Below are 17,329 nucleotides of genomic sequence, written 5' to 3'. Positions count from 1 at the left end.
AAAAAAAAGCAAAAACTTTTTATTCTAGCTTTATGCTTTCCATTTATATCAACACTTGAATCTGAGTAAGTTTATCACATTTGAAGAAAATCACTTCAAATCATCATCATCAATCATCATTGAAGAAAATCACATTTGATCACTATGTCTGGATCGGGTTCAGAACGATGATCAAAACAGATGGAGTAGATCGAGTCCATCAACAACACCCCAATGCTTGCACTGCACGGTGTACTGTACCTCACCCTGGGTGGACATTTTATTCAGTAAACTTAGAGAGAAAGACTGGAGCCTGTAGGAAATGTAATGGACTGATTGAACAAAACAAAATTCTTATGAATTCTCTTAATGACAGGCATAAAATTGCTTTTAATAAGAGAAATTTCTGTTAAATACAGTCCATCCATCTTTCTGATGTCGTCATCTTGATTTCCAACTGATTCACTTAAGTGTCTGACTCCAGTTTACAATCAGAGGTGTTAGGGATGACTGGAGCAACTAGTAATTAATGCTTCCTCTGCTACTTTGCTGAGTTGTGCGTGTCCCTCGCTCTCTCATGATGAATGGAGCTGCTGGACCCTGTCCCAGCTGTCATCTGTGATTGATGCACTGTGCTTGTCTTCGTCCAGGTTTCTTGCGCTCGGTACCTCCCTTTCCCCATCCGATCTTCAGCCTCATCCTATTAGCCACAGTATTAATCACCACCAGTACTGCTAATTGCTTTATAATCCCACCCCTGAGCCATACAATGTGTTGAGAGAAGTCACCTCTGAATCCCATCACTTTCCCCACCGTATCCGTATCTCTGTCTCTGTTTTTGATAGCAGTGTATTACTCACGATTCCCGTCCTTCCCTAATCCTCTCTCGATTTCCTGGACAGATGATCTAACGAGTCACTCGCCGTAAAACTTCAACGCTGCACCCACACTGATGTAAGAGACAAAGGGCTTGGCCGGATTTGTCAGGGAGGCCATTTGGAAGATAGGACGCAAGCTGAGGTTGACCTCAAGTACTAAGACTAAGCCATTTTGTTCTTTCCTAAGAGTAAAATCTCAATCGGATTTCAGCTAATTAGTCTGCGATAGGTTCCTAAGGGCCTGCCCACACTGCATGTTTTTAGGGTCTGACTAATCTAACACACCCAATTTAGTTCATAGAGTTAAGAGGACCTCCATGGAGTGACTAATGAGCTGAATCAGGTGTGCTGAATATTGGCAATGTCCGAAATGTGTGGATTGGAGCTTGAGAAACCCTGGTCTAGGTCATTGAAGCATTTTCATAGAACCTGAGGGGGTATTTGACGTTCACTCTCCATTCCAGATGTGGCTTTGGGTAACTGTACCATCACAAGTGAAGACACAGTGCATTTAGCATTGAAATGGAGGATTATGGCGAATAACCTTAAGCTTGAGCGATTGGCTCAACCAAGCATCCCTGTGGTCACGCTTTGATATTTTTATTTATTGCCTCCCTCAGCGATGGATGACATATTTTCTCTTTCTGAAAGACAGCAAGCATAAATTCTCTACAAGGCGAAGGCACCTCGTTGGCCGCTCCTTGACGACGGGATAGATTGACAAGCCACTCAAGCGGCCCTCACTAATCAGAACTCCCATGTGGAGAGCAAAGCCCTAGGAAACTCATTTAAAGTTGTTGTACCTATTGATATGCAAAGCACATCCAAGTCAATAGAGAACAATCTAGAGAAATATGAGAAAAATCAATCCATTTGTAAAAATAATCAACACACACACACACTGGCCTCCTCAGCCTTTCTTTCATCTGTCTATAGCCAGGCAGCTGGTTATGGATCAAAATAATTGGGTGATGTGAGATCCAATAATGGTGGGGATGACTATTCTGGAGATATTAGGAAATTTGGAGCTTTTACAGTGCTGTTAGCAGGTGTTGTGGCAAAAATCTTGTTGTGGCAAATTCTGCGGGAACAGAATCAACATCACTGCATGAGAGACACTCAGAGTCAAATTAATGAAAAGAGAAGTATTTATTCTTGCAAGAATAGGTTCAGTCTAGTCTAGGTCATGTCCCTTATGTTCCTGAAATGTCACGCACAAGCACATACACACATATATTTTACACTGAATAGGTTCTCTCTCTTATGATATCTGTTAGGGATCAATGATTATTAAAATTTCCACAGCGCAGGCTTCGTCTCGCCCTCAGTGCTATAACAAGGTGTACATCATCCCTCTCTGGAGTGCATTAGGGGCACTTTGTGCAGGCTTTTAGGACTCCCATTCCGCTAGCAACTCTTTTCCCTCTTTTTACTCGCGCTCCCTCTCTTTTGCCACACTTTAAACAGCATATTACCATTGCTAGCCCTTCTCCCTCATTTTCTCGACAGATAAGGCTTCTTTTTTTCAGGCCTGTTCCTAACAGCACAGGCTATGCCCAATGTTCCTCTTTTAATCCATCACATTATACTATTTCATTTCTTCTCTAATTCGGTAATCAGCGAAGCGCCCAAGCTGATATGACCACAGTTATACCAGAAGCAATTTCACATCTCCGGTTCGTTTCTTGATTTCTGCCTGGCGAATTCTCAGATTGTTCCTTTAATAACCTTGTCATGGATGTATCACAGCTTTTGGCACATGACTCACATTAATGCATCGGTCCATTAAGAGGAAATTAAAGGGTTAGTTCACCCAAAAATGAAAATATTGTCATTAATGACTCACCCTCATGTCGTTCCAAGACTTCCGTTCATCTTCGGAGCACAGTTTAAGATTGAAATTGAAAATGTATACACTGTATACTGTCCTTGTCCAGAAAGGAAATAAAGACATCATCAAAGTAGTCCATGTGACACCAGTGGGTTAGTTACAATGTTTTGAAGCATCGAAAATACATCTTGGTCCAAAAATATCAAAAACTATAACTTTACTGAACATTGTATTATTTTCCGGTTCTGCGTTCACGAGTCCGCAATGACGCTGGTGACGTAAGATGCTGCTGACATGTTCTCTGGTTACTGGCAGTGGTGGAATGTAACGAAGTACAAATACTTTGTTACTTTACTTAAGTACATTTTTCACGTATCTTTACTTTACTTAAGTAGAATAAATAGTGCATACTTTTTTACTTTTACTTCGTTACATTTTGCAGCAATTATTTTACTTTCTACTCCACTACATTTCTACAACTTCTGTTACATTTTCATTACATTTTCTGATCAGTTTTTCCCCTGACAAAACGTAATCTGACCGTCCGTTCGTTGCACGTTTGTCTCACCAGTGACGTTTGGTTGCCATAGATACATCAACTAAATGCGTCTAGCACGCAGTGTGTTTATCGTGCAATTTATACGCGAAAATTTGTTTTTACGTGCATAGGAAACACACCGTGTGTAATATACGTTTGGTTAGGATTAAGGCAAGCCAAGAGGTTCAGAATTACGCCATAAATTAACCGCGTTTACTGCCAAACATAGTTATAAACATATAAGTTAGTAAGGATAAGCATGGTTTATATTGCCTAATTGCAAGCTTGTTTCAGAAATGGTGACATTTTTTTTTCATCATTATTGAACATCATTATAGGAGTATTAGGTTGAATGAGTTAGAATTAAATGTTTTATTAATCATTAGAAAATAGTCATTAAGAGAATCAATTGTTGTGCAAGTACTTTTACTTTTAATACTTAAAGTACATTTAAAATCAGGTACTTTTTACTTTTTACTTAAGTATGGTTGTCATTGTGTTACTTCTACTTTTACTAAATTAAATATTTATCTGGTTATTTGTACTTTTACTTAAGTACTGAGATTCAGTACTTCCTCCACCACTGGTTACTGGTTACCAGAGAACACGTCAGGAGCGTCTGACGTCAGCCGCGTCACAGAGGACAGAACCGGAAGACAATACAATGTTTAATAAAGTCGTAGTTTTTTTAATTTTATTTTATTATTTTTGGACCAACATGTATTTTCAATGCTTCAAAACATCCCACTGATGTCACATGGACTACTTTGATGATGTCTGTATTTCGTTTCTGGACCAGGACAGTATACCATATATACATTTTCAACGGAGGGACAGAAAACTATCAGACTAAATCTAAAATATCTTAAACTGTGTTTCGAAGATGAACGGAGGTCTTATAAGCTTGGGATGACATGAAGGTGAGTCATTAATGACATAATTTTCATTTTTGGGTGAACTAACCCTTTAAGGGACTGAGTCTTGCATTGGACTGTCTTATCAACAGCTGACAGATGGACATGTCAGAGAGACATGCCAAGGGGTATATGTATGCAGCAGTGCATGCTGGGTAGGTAATCCTGTTGTGTGACCTCAAATAAGAAATGAGACATGAAATGCTGCAACTATAAGTGAAATTATTTACAGGAAAACGTGTTAGATGTCTATGATGTCTTAACTAGTAGAAATATGACAAACTAAATAATAGTGTAACGATGAAGCATGGTTTATAGTACCAAGTAGTTGAAGGGGGCTTTGGTTAGTCTTCCACAAATGGCAGATTGCCTGATGGTTTTAGACTCCATCTGGAGTTTCTAGTGCACTCTACATCTAAGAGAACAAAGGTGGTCAGCCTACCGACAGAAGTGTGAGTAACAAACTTGTTTAGTGAATCCTATAGCATATTACTATTGCACAAGACTATTTCAGTCCTATCACTGTGCCACACTAACTTACATATACATTGCAGCTGAATAATATAATATAATAATACTATAGTCTATTTATATTCCTTTTTATAATTCTATAAAATGTGTGGCACAAAGTTTATTGTAGAAACTGCTTGCACAGACATCTATTCTGTGGTTTAATTATCCTCATCCCATTTTCTTTTTATGCCTGATCTCATGTTATTGTACAATAGAGAAGTGATCATGTTAGTGTCAGGGACACATTTTACATCCATTTATAATTAGAACATGAACCTAACATGGCTGTTCAGACAGATGCTAACAGTATCACTTTCATGCCAATTTCTCCATGGTAACAGAGCCATGTGACACAGTTATTCCGCTGCCTGTCAGTGAAGTGGAGCCAGCGGGGGGCTTAGAGAATGTCCAAAGGTCTCACTTTCACTCAGTAATGCCACTGACTGTAGGTCAGCTGATCTCCTGCGTTTTACATGCTCTTTTTGCTCCATTTCTATTGGGTTAAAGGGAAAGGCCAATGGCAGAGTGGACATTTTTAGATCCAGCCCATGTGCTGCTAGGCACATTCATCCATATGTCTCATCTACAATATGATGTTTACTGGAGAGAGACCAACTGAGGCTTTAGGAAGCTTGGAATTTGATAACACACATATTCACACCTACCACTCTCAGTCATTACCCAAATCGGAGACTAGGATTTCCCATGATTCTCTGTCAGTGCTTTTTAAAGAGAAACAGGGGAAAGCAGTGGTCACAAATTTCAGCTAGACCTCGGAAAGAGAAAAACAAACACTGCAAATTACCCATGGGAAACCAAGAGTCCACTACAATCTGCTAGACATCAAGACGATATACTCTACTGCATGCCCACAAATAAGTATTCTCAGGCCAAATAAAGGTGAGTGGCACCTTGACTATCAGCATATGAAAGCTCCTCCATTCGAAAACAAGATGGGATGGAATTTATCCTGAGCCACACACGCAATGGCATTTTTCCACTCAAACGAAATTAAGACTAATAGGGCAGGCTATTCACATTCCTTCAATTATAGAATGCCCACTGGTGCTGATTATTTAGACAGGGTGGATAAATCAAAAAAGCACATATACTTTGATTCCAATTAGACTTGGTGAGCTGGAGTCGGCAGTATTGGTAACGTGAGGAGCCTTAAAGTCTTAAAGTTTTTGACTTTTAGTATGAATATTTTAGCCTAAACAATGACAATATCTGCATTTCCAAGATATATCCATTCAAAAATCTCATTTCACTTCACTAACTTCACACTGCACTTTAGCTTCTCATCAGATTTTCTGTCCGATCAAATGCTCTATAGAAACTGAAGCATCCCCCTATAGAATTTCCTATACTATAAATAGACGCTAAAGTGGCGGCTGAAATCGGTCACCTGTTCACACAATTAATATTTTCTATATTGTGAATTGCAAGAGCAGATAGCACAGAGCAGATCATATTCGTGAGTTGCCGCAGACCACAAAATATATCAGACCCATTTGAATTCTTCACAGAATGCTCTTTTTAAAGCGATAAAGAGGAGATTAGAAGGATAAACAGTTAGACAGACTTGGCATTAGAAACAGCACTGACAAGTAGAAGAGATAACACCGAAGCCATACACCAACATAAATTACACACTTTTCAAACTACACATTCTCAGCATGATTATGTTCACTGTTTTGCTTTAGTAACATTTTCATGTTAAATCTATAAAGGGAATCTATTACAAATGCGGCTTTGCCGAGCTCAATGGCTCTGGCCAAGCTGTGATATAAATGAAACGCTACTGGCTATTTGAAAAAAAGGTGAGGAGCTACTCGAAATGTCCAGCCCTGTCTTCCCGTTTTACTGGAAATTAAATCAACACACTGAAAAACGCTGTGCATTTAAAGGCATTTCAGAGGACCTTTAAGACCTCAACGACCTAACATTGCTTCTAGCTGCAAGTTGTTTTCATCCTCTCCAATGCTCTGTGGCCGCTCCACTGCGAGTTGGTCACAATGAATGCCAACCAGACCCCAGGGGCTTTGAAGTCAGATGCTTGCATTGATCTTCAGAGCTGCCCATCATCTCAGCGGCACTGCCGAGTGCTGTCCATTCCAAACATACCTGAATCTCAGCAGATTCAATTTTTTTGTTCAATGAAATTGAAGCCATACAGAAGGGCACTGCATTCTAATACGCAACATATTTATGCAAGCTGTCTATGTCAATGATTGTCTCTGCTGTGAGTCAACACAGCTTGCGTTTTGATGGATACAGAAATATGTTGCTCTGGATATGTTTAGCATGCAACTCATCTACTGATAAGTTTGGGCAGCAGCTAGTATCATTGAACTGGCTAATTGAAGGTTTTGATTGCTGTTAATTGTATGCCAATATTTTGGTTGGCTTATTAATGCATTACTTATACAATGCTACAATATTTTATGAAATGGCCAGCTGTTGCCTCCCATAACAGAATTTTAAGTAATGGATTTTTCCCTATAATCTAACCGTAGAACAGTATACTGCAAAAAAAATATATATATTTTTAAACATCTTTATCTTGTTTTTCCAATAAATATTTCAAAACATCTAAGCATTATTAATGATATTTTTCAGTGAACAAAGACAATAAGCTAGAAGTCAAATTTGTGAGAAATTAGTCGCAAATTGTGCAGTTGTGTGACGTAAATAGTAAAAAACCAAACCAAAAAAAAAAACAATCTCATAAGAAAGGATAACTACTTTACAAGTTTGTGATTTCGTATACATTCGTACAATGTGAATCTTATAGAAACATGATTTTTAGGAGAAAAAAATAATAATATGAAGGTCCAAGCCTAACCCCACCCCTAAACCGAACCATCAATAGGGTGTAAGTAGATCATACAAAAATGCACTAATGAGATTATGCAAAATTAATACAAATTAGTCATCAATTTGTTAGAAAGTTAAATTGTTACAAATTGCCATCAGACTGTGTTGGATATGAAGTCATTTTTGAGAAATGAAGTTCCAATTGTGGGATATTAAGTCTCAATTACAAAAATGAATTGAATATGCGTTTCAAATTATGACATAAAATTGTGTAGATTATAAAGTCAATTATAATAAATTAAGTATTTTATTCATCTAGGTGGAAATGGGTTTCAAAAATTGCTCTTATTGCTCTAAAACTGCACTCATATTCATGGGTTATGTTGAAAATACTGATTAACAGGACAAAGATTCTAATTAAGAATAATATACATATTTGAACCTAAAATCTTCATCATCTTGAGATGTCTATGTATTGGTTTTCTCTATTATGTAATGCATATGATCTCTCACCATTTCAGTTTCTAAGAGGCTTACCACTATTTTTAATTCTGTCACACCTGCAGTCATAGCTCTCATTTTTCTCCAAGGCAGGTGCAGAAAGCGTTCAAGAGCAAAAAAAGGGAGGGGGGGGGGGGGGGGTAAAAAGAAGGGAGGAGTAGAGGAGAGAACCAACCCACGCAGTGAGCTGACCTATGCCTATCACAACCTAATGATTTTATCCACGGTAGCACAGCAGAAATGTTTCGGGATGTTGCATTAGAGAAATCAAAGCGAGAGTGTCTTATTCTGTTCTTGAACTGTGAAATATCTAGGGCAGGTTTTTTTTTTTTTTTTTTTTAAATTGTGCTAAGATCAGCCGCCGGTGAGTCATACACATCATCGCATGCTCCAGGCACTTCCAAAGAAGCACCACGTTAATGCAAAGTAACATTTGGTTAGTGTAAAATATTCTAAATCACATAAGAGAGACGCAAAAATAACTGGATTTGTGCAGATGGAAGGGTTGCTGCATGCATCGCTGACAGTGTATGTGTGAAAAAGCAGCATGTACTCATTTTGAGTCGTAACTGTCATCTAAATCCTTTTCCAACCTTTTAACATGCAGTGTAGGTGGTTTGCTTCAGGATTAGGTCTAGCCTTTAGTGTGTATTTGGGAAGTGCACAAGCTGTAGACTTTCTTCTCGTACTGTTTGGGGATCAAACCAACTATCGAAACCTCCTAAATGAATCAAACGTATCTGCTGCGAACATATTTTCCTATCTTTAATGCATAGGTGGAACTGAGAAATGAACAGTCCAAGTGATACAGTACAACACAAGCAAGCAGACAAACTCTTCCGTCACAACATCCAATACACAGTAAATTTCGCCATATAAAGGGTAACATTTTGAAGCAATCCATCTCACTTACTCAAACATGTAGCATGTACTTTCCATTCTTCAGTTTAGTTGGACCAATGGTGCCTTCCTTTCAGCTCAGAGCATGGCAATTCCTGCTTGTAAAAGTGTAATAGAATGGCAACAGTCAAATTCTGAAAGTAAAAATCACATTATATTCTTCATTTCTTTATAGGATAATTGATTTTTTTAACAATAACTTATTGGCCGACAGTTATTAAGTTATTATTATTAATTTGGTCAGTTATACAGTTCTGTGCTGTTAAACAAAAAAGAGCTGTAAACAGTATACGAAAAACTATTATAGCGTTTGCTTTTCTATTTTTAATAATAGATAAGGCAAATGTTCTAATACTTTCTAATACTGTCAACATTCAGCAAATACGCTTTTATGTCATTTACACTTAATTTCACAAAAACCTTGTTAAATAGTCTGATATCAAATATGCTTTATGTTGGCCGTCAGCCTTCAAAAAAAAAACAATATTGGTGGACCACTAAATGTAATGCTTGGAAGGAGAAATCAGGTAGCAATATTTCACATCCGACTAAATGGAATGCAGCATGAGATAACGTCTACTTAGTTCATGTGGCAGCCATTTTGTATTCTCAAAAGGCAGTTGATATAGCATAAAATTGACGGCTTTTCTTCCTTTTCCATCGTAAGCAAGGCAACTCAAACAGAGGCATGTCAGACTGAAGTTACTGTGCACTGACGGCTCTGCTAATTACATACAAATTGTGTGTTCAGCAAACTTAATCGGGCAGAGAAATATTTAAACAGTGCATGGGGTGAACTCATTCACACAGTAATGCCTCTTAAACCCACTCTTTGCAATCAGAGCTGGACAATTCCAGAAAAAAAGAAAAAAAATCAAATCATAGACTCCATTGATGTTGAAGGAATGCCGCTCTTAACCCCTGACAGCTTTTCAACATGGTCCTTTAAATGTTGCATAATGCAAGAATGAACTTCTTATGCAACACGCGCACACATCCAGTACTAATGTACGTACATTTTAGCATAATAATAATGACTCTCTCTACCAGTAATTTAGAGTAAACATGAAATCACAATTGACCCTATTTAGTTTATTACATGTACTTTGTCTGTATTGTTTATGATTCATCAGTGCATGTTATTCCAGAGGGGGAAAAGACTTGTGTAACTGTAAAATGGCTTTTAGCTGACATCATCTAGGCTTTGTGGAGTATTGGTTAATGTTAATCATCAGTTGAGAAGCTATTATTTTAGGCCACTGTTATAGGTAATGCAGTCTTTTCAAAAATCTTGTCAATAACAAGCGTTGGAAGTTTAATTCTGAATTTTGGTCTGGTTATTATTTTGCATGTAAAATGGTTTTGTGAATATGAACATTTTTAAACATGAAACATTGTGAAAACGTGATTTCCAAAGGCTCTGTCTGCTATATGTGGGACAAATGCAGCAAATAGGATCTCCATGGAAAAGGAAGAAGGATTCTTCTCAGGTTGGCCTACAGTAGCCTGAGCCAAAATGCCCAGATGCTTATTAAATGCTGCTTTGGCTCACAGTCTGCTGTAAATTGAACATGTGAGCGTAATTCTGAAAGTCTGTTTGTTGTGTTCAAACACAGACAGTCCTTCTGCTACCCTTCCTTATCTGTACACATTCCTGAGATCAGACTACTGTCCTGCCCCTTTATGACTCTGAAAAAAAGAGGTTACAGTGAGGTACATACAACTATAAATAGGGCCAATGTATTTGAGGATGAAGACAATGTAAAGTGGTTCTTATGTTTTATGGTCATTTTAAGGTTTTAGTTGTTACTGTAGGTTGTCGTTGAAACAATCTTGTTAAATTGGATAAAACTTCACACAGAATTAGCAATTATGTTTCCGCTAAACTCATATAGGCCTACTCTTTAAACTATGTTACCCAGATTTTCAGAAAAAGAGTAGAGATGCATCGATCGACCGGCCAGGGACCAGAATCAGTCGATTTTCGGCATGCTCCTGGAGCTGTGACCGACCGGTTAGTCTCACGTCGTTCAGATTCTGAGCTGGTCCTTTTTGTTGCCAGCGTAATTTGCATATGCATCCCTTTCAGACCCAAAATTTATGGGAGGAGAATATTTAAATGAATCATGCAAGGTGATTTACTAAGAATTGCACTGGTCCATTTACTGGTATTTGTACAATTATTTACCGCATAAAAAGCATGTCTTAAACCAGATTGCTAATTTGCACTGCTCTTGGTAGATTGTGTTGGTCATTTTGGAAATGATACGGCTGCATCTGTGTTCTTTAATTTGCACGTCGTCAGTAGATCATGTGCAGAATTTTCCACTTCCCTTTTTTGGAATTGCGCTCTCACGCTACTTTGCCCTGTTTAGTAAATCTGGCCCCAAAGTAATTACGAGGAAAATTATGGCATTCATGGCCCTGGATGACCAGCCGTCCTCCGTAGTTGAGGACAGAGGCTGCAGAAATCTGATAAATACATCAGTTCAAAATGCCCAATGCAGAGGACTGCCACTTTTCGGACGTTGTGTTACCCGACTTGTTTAATCTCGTGTCATGTCACACACACACAGCCTGTTACAATCCGATTCCGAAGCAGCAATCAATTTTGCAACTGATATTTGGACATCTAATGTAAGATACTCATTTTCAGTTAATTGATATTTCTACCTGTTTAAGATCCTGTAACTCTAAGACCCTGTAACAGTGCAGTTTGGGGGAAATTGTATTATGAAAAAAAAATAATTTAGGAAAAAGTAGATTTTTTATTTATTTATTTTTTTGTATATGCTGTCAATTATTAGCCTGGTGATACCAAACTTTCCTACTTCGCTTTGCTTCGTAGACAGAGTCTGTTTTCTTTTTCGCGAGGGGGCGCTTGTGTGAAGTATAAAATCATTGGTTACCCATAAGTCAATCACATAACATTTGGTTATGCACCAGCTCATCCGCATCGAACTAAACCTGTAAACACAAAAGTGTGTCTACATGGCTGTGTGCGACTTTTGTAGATTATGTGAAGTAAATCTACACATACATAGCACAATCGGGGCCTCTAAACTAATATTTGACAGTAGAGAGAAACAGGAAAATATTTGCAGCCAACTGTCAAAGTTAGGATTTGTCCTGTTAAACACAGCTCTTTGTTCATCTCGAGTCTGTCGGTAATGCTGCTACTTAATTGCAAGATTATAGCATGACATGGCAATATTTAAGAACTGGAAAAGAAAGGAGACACTGACCTATCAAAAGGGTGCTAGTTCGAGCTCGACAGATAAAAGAGACTGAGATACTCCCTCTGTCATCATCTAAAACAAACACTCTTCTTGGTCAGGCTTCAATTTGCAAATGCCTGGAATATTCTCCACAACTGAGCGAATTGTATCCCGTGTCCCCATATCGATTTCCCCAATCTTAAACTCGGCATTTAGCGTCTACATCACGGTTCCAGCCTGAATCGTTCGTTGATTGGGTCGGCTGTTTTCCGGCCGGAGGAAACCGAAGAGGCATGTCACTGTCTCAGAACAGTACAGAAGCAAAAATAAATAGAGAGGAAGTACGAAGTCTGATGTAGTCAGGCTAGTCAATTATAGTACTTAGAAAGAAAATCGTAATATGCAAAAATCGGTATTGGTAGGGCACACAAGTAGAAATTTTGTGCTGTCAAATTTTGTTTAATTATAATTTGCTTAATTTGTATTAAGCCAGGAATATTCTTTTAGGGGGGGGGGGGGGGTCATTTCGAGGGCAGTCATACAAAAAGCTAAATTACAAAGAAAAATAGTAGAGGCAGCAGTCAGGTCACATTCAGTACAATTTTTACAGTGTCTCAACTGATTTCTCGTTTCAAACAGCTGTCAAGGTTATCAAAAATTTCAGGCCCCATGTGTGTTGTCTTGTCTTTTGTTCTTTGTGTATTTGCTCCCTGTACCGATTTATGCCTTGTTTCCTAAATGACCTTAAAATAACCTTGACATGTCTCTTGGGATCGTACAGCTTAAGAGCTAGTAGGCTCCCTTGATAAGGCCATTCACAAATCTGTGGGACTGAATCTACAGCAATTATGTCTTCAGTGGCCGTTTGCAACATTTTTGTCACATCTTTGTCAGTTTTTCTTTAAATCAATATCATGTTTTAGCCAGCATCAAAACAAAAACTACACTTCATCATTTTGGCAAAGAAAGGCTTTTTGAAGAGCACCTGCTGAGATGAGTGTGACACGGTGAAGCAAGACGTCAGAAGCTGAGTTTATCCAGGATCCGCAGACAGTTATATAAGTACCCACAACCTGTCAAAGCCAGAAATCATGTAAAACCAACCAGAGTCTGAGACGAGAAGGGAAGTTTCAAACACCTCCTAGTCAGACAGGGAACCTCACAAGAAAGCTTCAGATGAGTACAGCTGTTATACAAATGATCCAGGCCTCTCAAACCTAAGCTGTAGCAGCTTCGAAGGAAGAAAATGGACATTGAAAGTGATTATGATAGCGAAGCAATTCAAGAATATTACCATGGACATATGGAAATCATGATCCCCGATGTCATACTTAATAAGCAGACATGCCCCTTCAAATTACTTCATAAACCTGTAAGAAACCAATTTGGCCTGTCCATACATTGATTTGCTCTGTGCATTGGAGCGTATAGTGTACTGTAGGTAACAGCCATATTGTAAACTTCCTTTCATATTTAGTGCTAAACGTCACCATTAGCTTCGAGTTATTTGAGCGGAATTAAAGTAGGTTGCTAAGGAACAAAAAAGCAACTTCAGAATGTGCAGTTATTTCTGATTTTCACGTCACAGCTTTTCACACCTCGGAAGAACAATGGCGGAGATTTTGGAGAGGAGACAAGGAGAAGATAATGTGTGATGTTGCTATGGAGCCTTCAATGGAATCACAGTATACTACCATTGCCAATGTGAGATGGACAGCACATAAACAAACGCTCACCACTGTGTTTAAAACGTGAGAACGGAAAGCTCTTAAATCTGACACTTAATGATGCTCTACACTATTTTAATATCCGCTACATTTTGTGCCCTCTGTTGCTTTCGCTCTTTCACATCCCCCCTCTCCATTCTCTATGTCATATCTCCTTCACTCTGTTCCTCTTCCTTTCCCAAAGCGAGTAGCATATTGGAAATGTCAACCCCTTTCTGCTTTGGCCTTTTGCCTTGGGGCACATTACAATGTCCAGGTCACACCATCTCCCCAGAGAGGCTGAAGAAAGCATTCTAGCATGATTTTATTCTCAGTGAGAGCCAGCTGGAAACGAGAGAGAGCAAGAGAGAGAGAGAAGTATAATGTTCCAGAGATTGACATTGTCGACAACAGCCAGAAAGACAGCTTCCTTGAGTGGGGTAGTTACTACATTTACATTTTTACACTTGTGCATTTGGTAGATACTTTTATCCAAAAGTGACTTATAGTTAATTTGAGCCCGTGATATTGCTGTTGATAATCATGGATTACATTATAATAAAGGATCAAGGATTACATTATAATAAATACTAAGTCTCAGATGGCAATCCCAGATAGACACTATCTAGCAAATAAACTTACAAACTTTTGAAGGCTTTTTAAACTTTTATTTTCAGAGCTTTCAAACAAGGCTTTGTCAAGCCAACATTCAAAGTTTGTCTTGACAATTTCAAAATGGCAGTTTTACAAATGATTTGGAATAGGGGTGGGCGATATCTTGATATTTAAAATATATCATATATTTTTTTATTTTTAAACACAAAATGGATTTTGATATATCGTATATATCTATATTGTTCATATTTAAATATGAAATCGACACTTGGCTTGTTTGACTTCTCTGTGCGGTGCCCGCCCGCTCGCCCCCCCGCCTCCTTGTTTTTTTCCCCCCTCCCCTCACAATACTCCCGTGTTGTCTCATTCAAAATGGCGGCGCCTGCATCCAGCCCAGAGGCTACAGAACTCGTCTCAAAAAAGGACAACTAGCTCCATTATATTAAAATAAGCTAAAAAGTGTTCAAGGCTTAAAGGTAGGGTATAGCAATTTGTTTTATAAACACTTTTTGCTATACTGGTTGAAACTCTCTATACATCCTGGTATCAATCAAAAATAAATTTGGTCTAAATATTATATTAAAACTATATATCAAATTATTATATATTATATTTAAAAATATATATATATATATATATCAAAACATATTTCTTCTGTGTTAGTCTCAGGACCAAAAAATGTTTGTGCAATGATACAATGTCCTACCTGCCTGGCAACCTCCGCACATCCTGCTCACTCAAACATCACACTTCGTCAGCGTGCTGTAGACACAGTCACCGGGCGCCGTAAACAAACAGCATTCATCTTTTACAGTTACTCATGAACCTAAACAATGAGCTTATACTGTGTTGACGCCATGTTATAACTGTTATTACGATGGTAACCCGTGACGTACCGTGACCCCGTTGCTGTTCACATATTCAGACTTGTCAACACTATCAACTTCTAAATAAATCTGCTGCAGTCATGTGATTGTTCACTTCCATTATTATTGTAATGTTATGTGCTTTGAGATATGAGGTAATTTAATGCGGTCTCTCATCGACACGCAAACTCTGCGATGTGCATTCATGTGTTTTGAAGGAGGTGTGGCTTTGGAGACGCTCTGAAGGGAGTGTGTTATCATATGCTTTCAAAGCTAGCATTGCTATTGCTAGCCACTTTGAAATTGCCTACCCAACCTTGAAGGCTTGAAGCTAAATGCTAAGAATCAGTTACTCTAAACATACGGTTGCTGGCTCTGTTTTCAGCAAAAACTGGTAGAGCCTACTGAGCTGAATGTTCCTAGCCAAAGGCCAGGCTTATCAGCAGGAAATAAACAAGCCAAGTACAGTAAGTCTTTTCACAAGCTCTCTCTGGATACATGTTCATACAAATCAGTGGGGGACAAGACTTGACCACTTCCCCCCAGTAACTGGGTTTTACTACATTGTGTTCTCTGCAGTGTTTTCTGTTCACCTTTGCTACCTCGCAGTGTGCGCCCATGGTGGCCCATGGTGCAATCAACACAAACTGCCTTCCCCAGGCCCCAATTGGTAAGACAACATGCAGGCCCACCTGTAAAGGCCTGCATTTAGAGATGAAAAGAGGACAGGCATCTGCAGGGCATCCACTCTCTGTAATGACCGCCAGAAAAAGGATGCACATGAAAGTCTGAGTCACTCACCCAGGCCCCTGAGTGAAGCTTTTACTGGGCCTAGGCTTGCTTTGATCCCTCCCTTGGAGAGGCCAGGAGGAAAATCGCATTAAAAAGGTGAGGGTGGAAATCTGATTGGCTTTGTGTAAAAATCTGTAATGCCAAGCCTCCATTTTGTTGCTGTCGCACATTGTGTAGGCTTGATGAAGCCCAATACTGCTGGTGCTGAGAGAGTGCCAGCACACAATGCCTGTATGGTGAAGTGCACAACATTCGATAGAAGTCAGATTGACCTTATTACAACTGGGTGCTGTCTCGTTTGTGACAAGGTGTTCATTTGATTTAAAAAAAAAATGGGAGCAAAAAACACTATACAAGTTTCAATACAAATGTGATTCATACAACATGTGCACTGGATTGCAAGTTATATGATGGCTTAGCATGAGAAACAGACCAATGTTTAAGTCATTATTGAGCTGTTAATCATTGAGCCATTGAGTCTAGGCTCAAAACACTTTTATGATGCCTTTATGGTGCTATGATTTATTTTTTTATTTCATTTTAGAGCTTCACAGTTCCAGTACTGTTTTATGTTCATCAAATTAAAAGAGTGGCCAGGACTCTTAATAAAATAAATTAACACAAATAAAATAAATAAAAAAAACAAATTTGTATTGCTTTGAGCAAGCTATTCCTTTAACAATGGAAAGAGGCACCGTACATCCTCTGAAGTTGCCATTTGGTGGTAATTGCTATCGATTTAACCATATCAGTAAGATTTAGTGTAGTCATTGATTCGGTAGTCATTGAAGGCTATTGTTCTGATCTTGCTGGTCAAGTGCGCTAATGAACAGGTGATAAAGATCAAAGTGGTGTGTTAAGGTGTTGTCTTCCTGTCATGGCGTTTGATAATGCTGTTGCTGACACTCCTTGTACTTTGTCACAAGGTTACAAGAGAAGGAGCACAGGCATGTATAGTACACCGAATCAGTGTATTATTTCCTTTCTCCTGTGAGCCATATTCAAGACCCCCTCTCCGCTGCTGTTCTCCTCCAATCAGGCAGTGAGGTGGAAAACTGGCACTGCTAGCTCCCAGCTAAGAGATGCCACTCATGCTATGCATGGGCAATATGGGCCCATCCTTATCGTCGCTATGGATACCTCCTTGCCCACAGAAATGCACAACTGAAATCTAGTAGAAACACTACACTTTGCATGCACAACTCATTATTATGCACTCTCACGCACATCTGTTTGACATCTGTGCTAAACCAAGAAG

The 17,329-nt window shown here is 38.8% G+C and overlaps 1 protein-coding gene across 4 annotated transcripts in view; it reads left to right on the top strand.

Annotated features, from left to right (window-relative positions):
- Window positions 1–17,329, top strand: part of syt1a (synaptotagmin Ia) — a 170,187-nt gene that overhangs the window by 53,977 nt on the left and 98,881 nt on the right. The gene's annotated exons all lie outside the window — the stretch shown is intronic.

This window comes from Pimephales promelas, chromosome 24, assembly GCF_988280905.1.
Source record: "Pimephales promelas chromosome 24, fPimPro1.hap1.1, whole genome shotgun sequence".
Lineage (NCBI taxonomy): Eukaryota > Metazoa > Chordata > Actinopteri > Cypriniformes > Leuciscidae > Pimephales > Pimephales promelas.
This window is presented reverse-complemented; position numbering and strand designations above follow the sequence as displayed.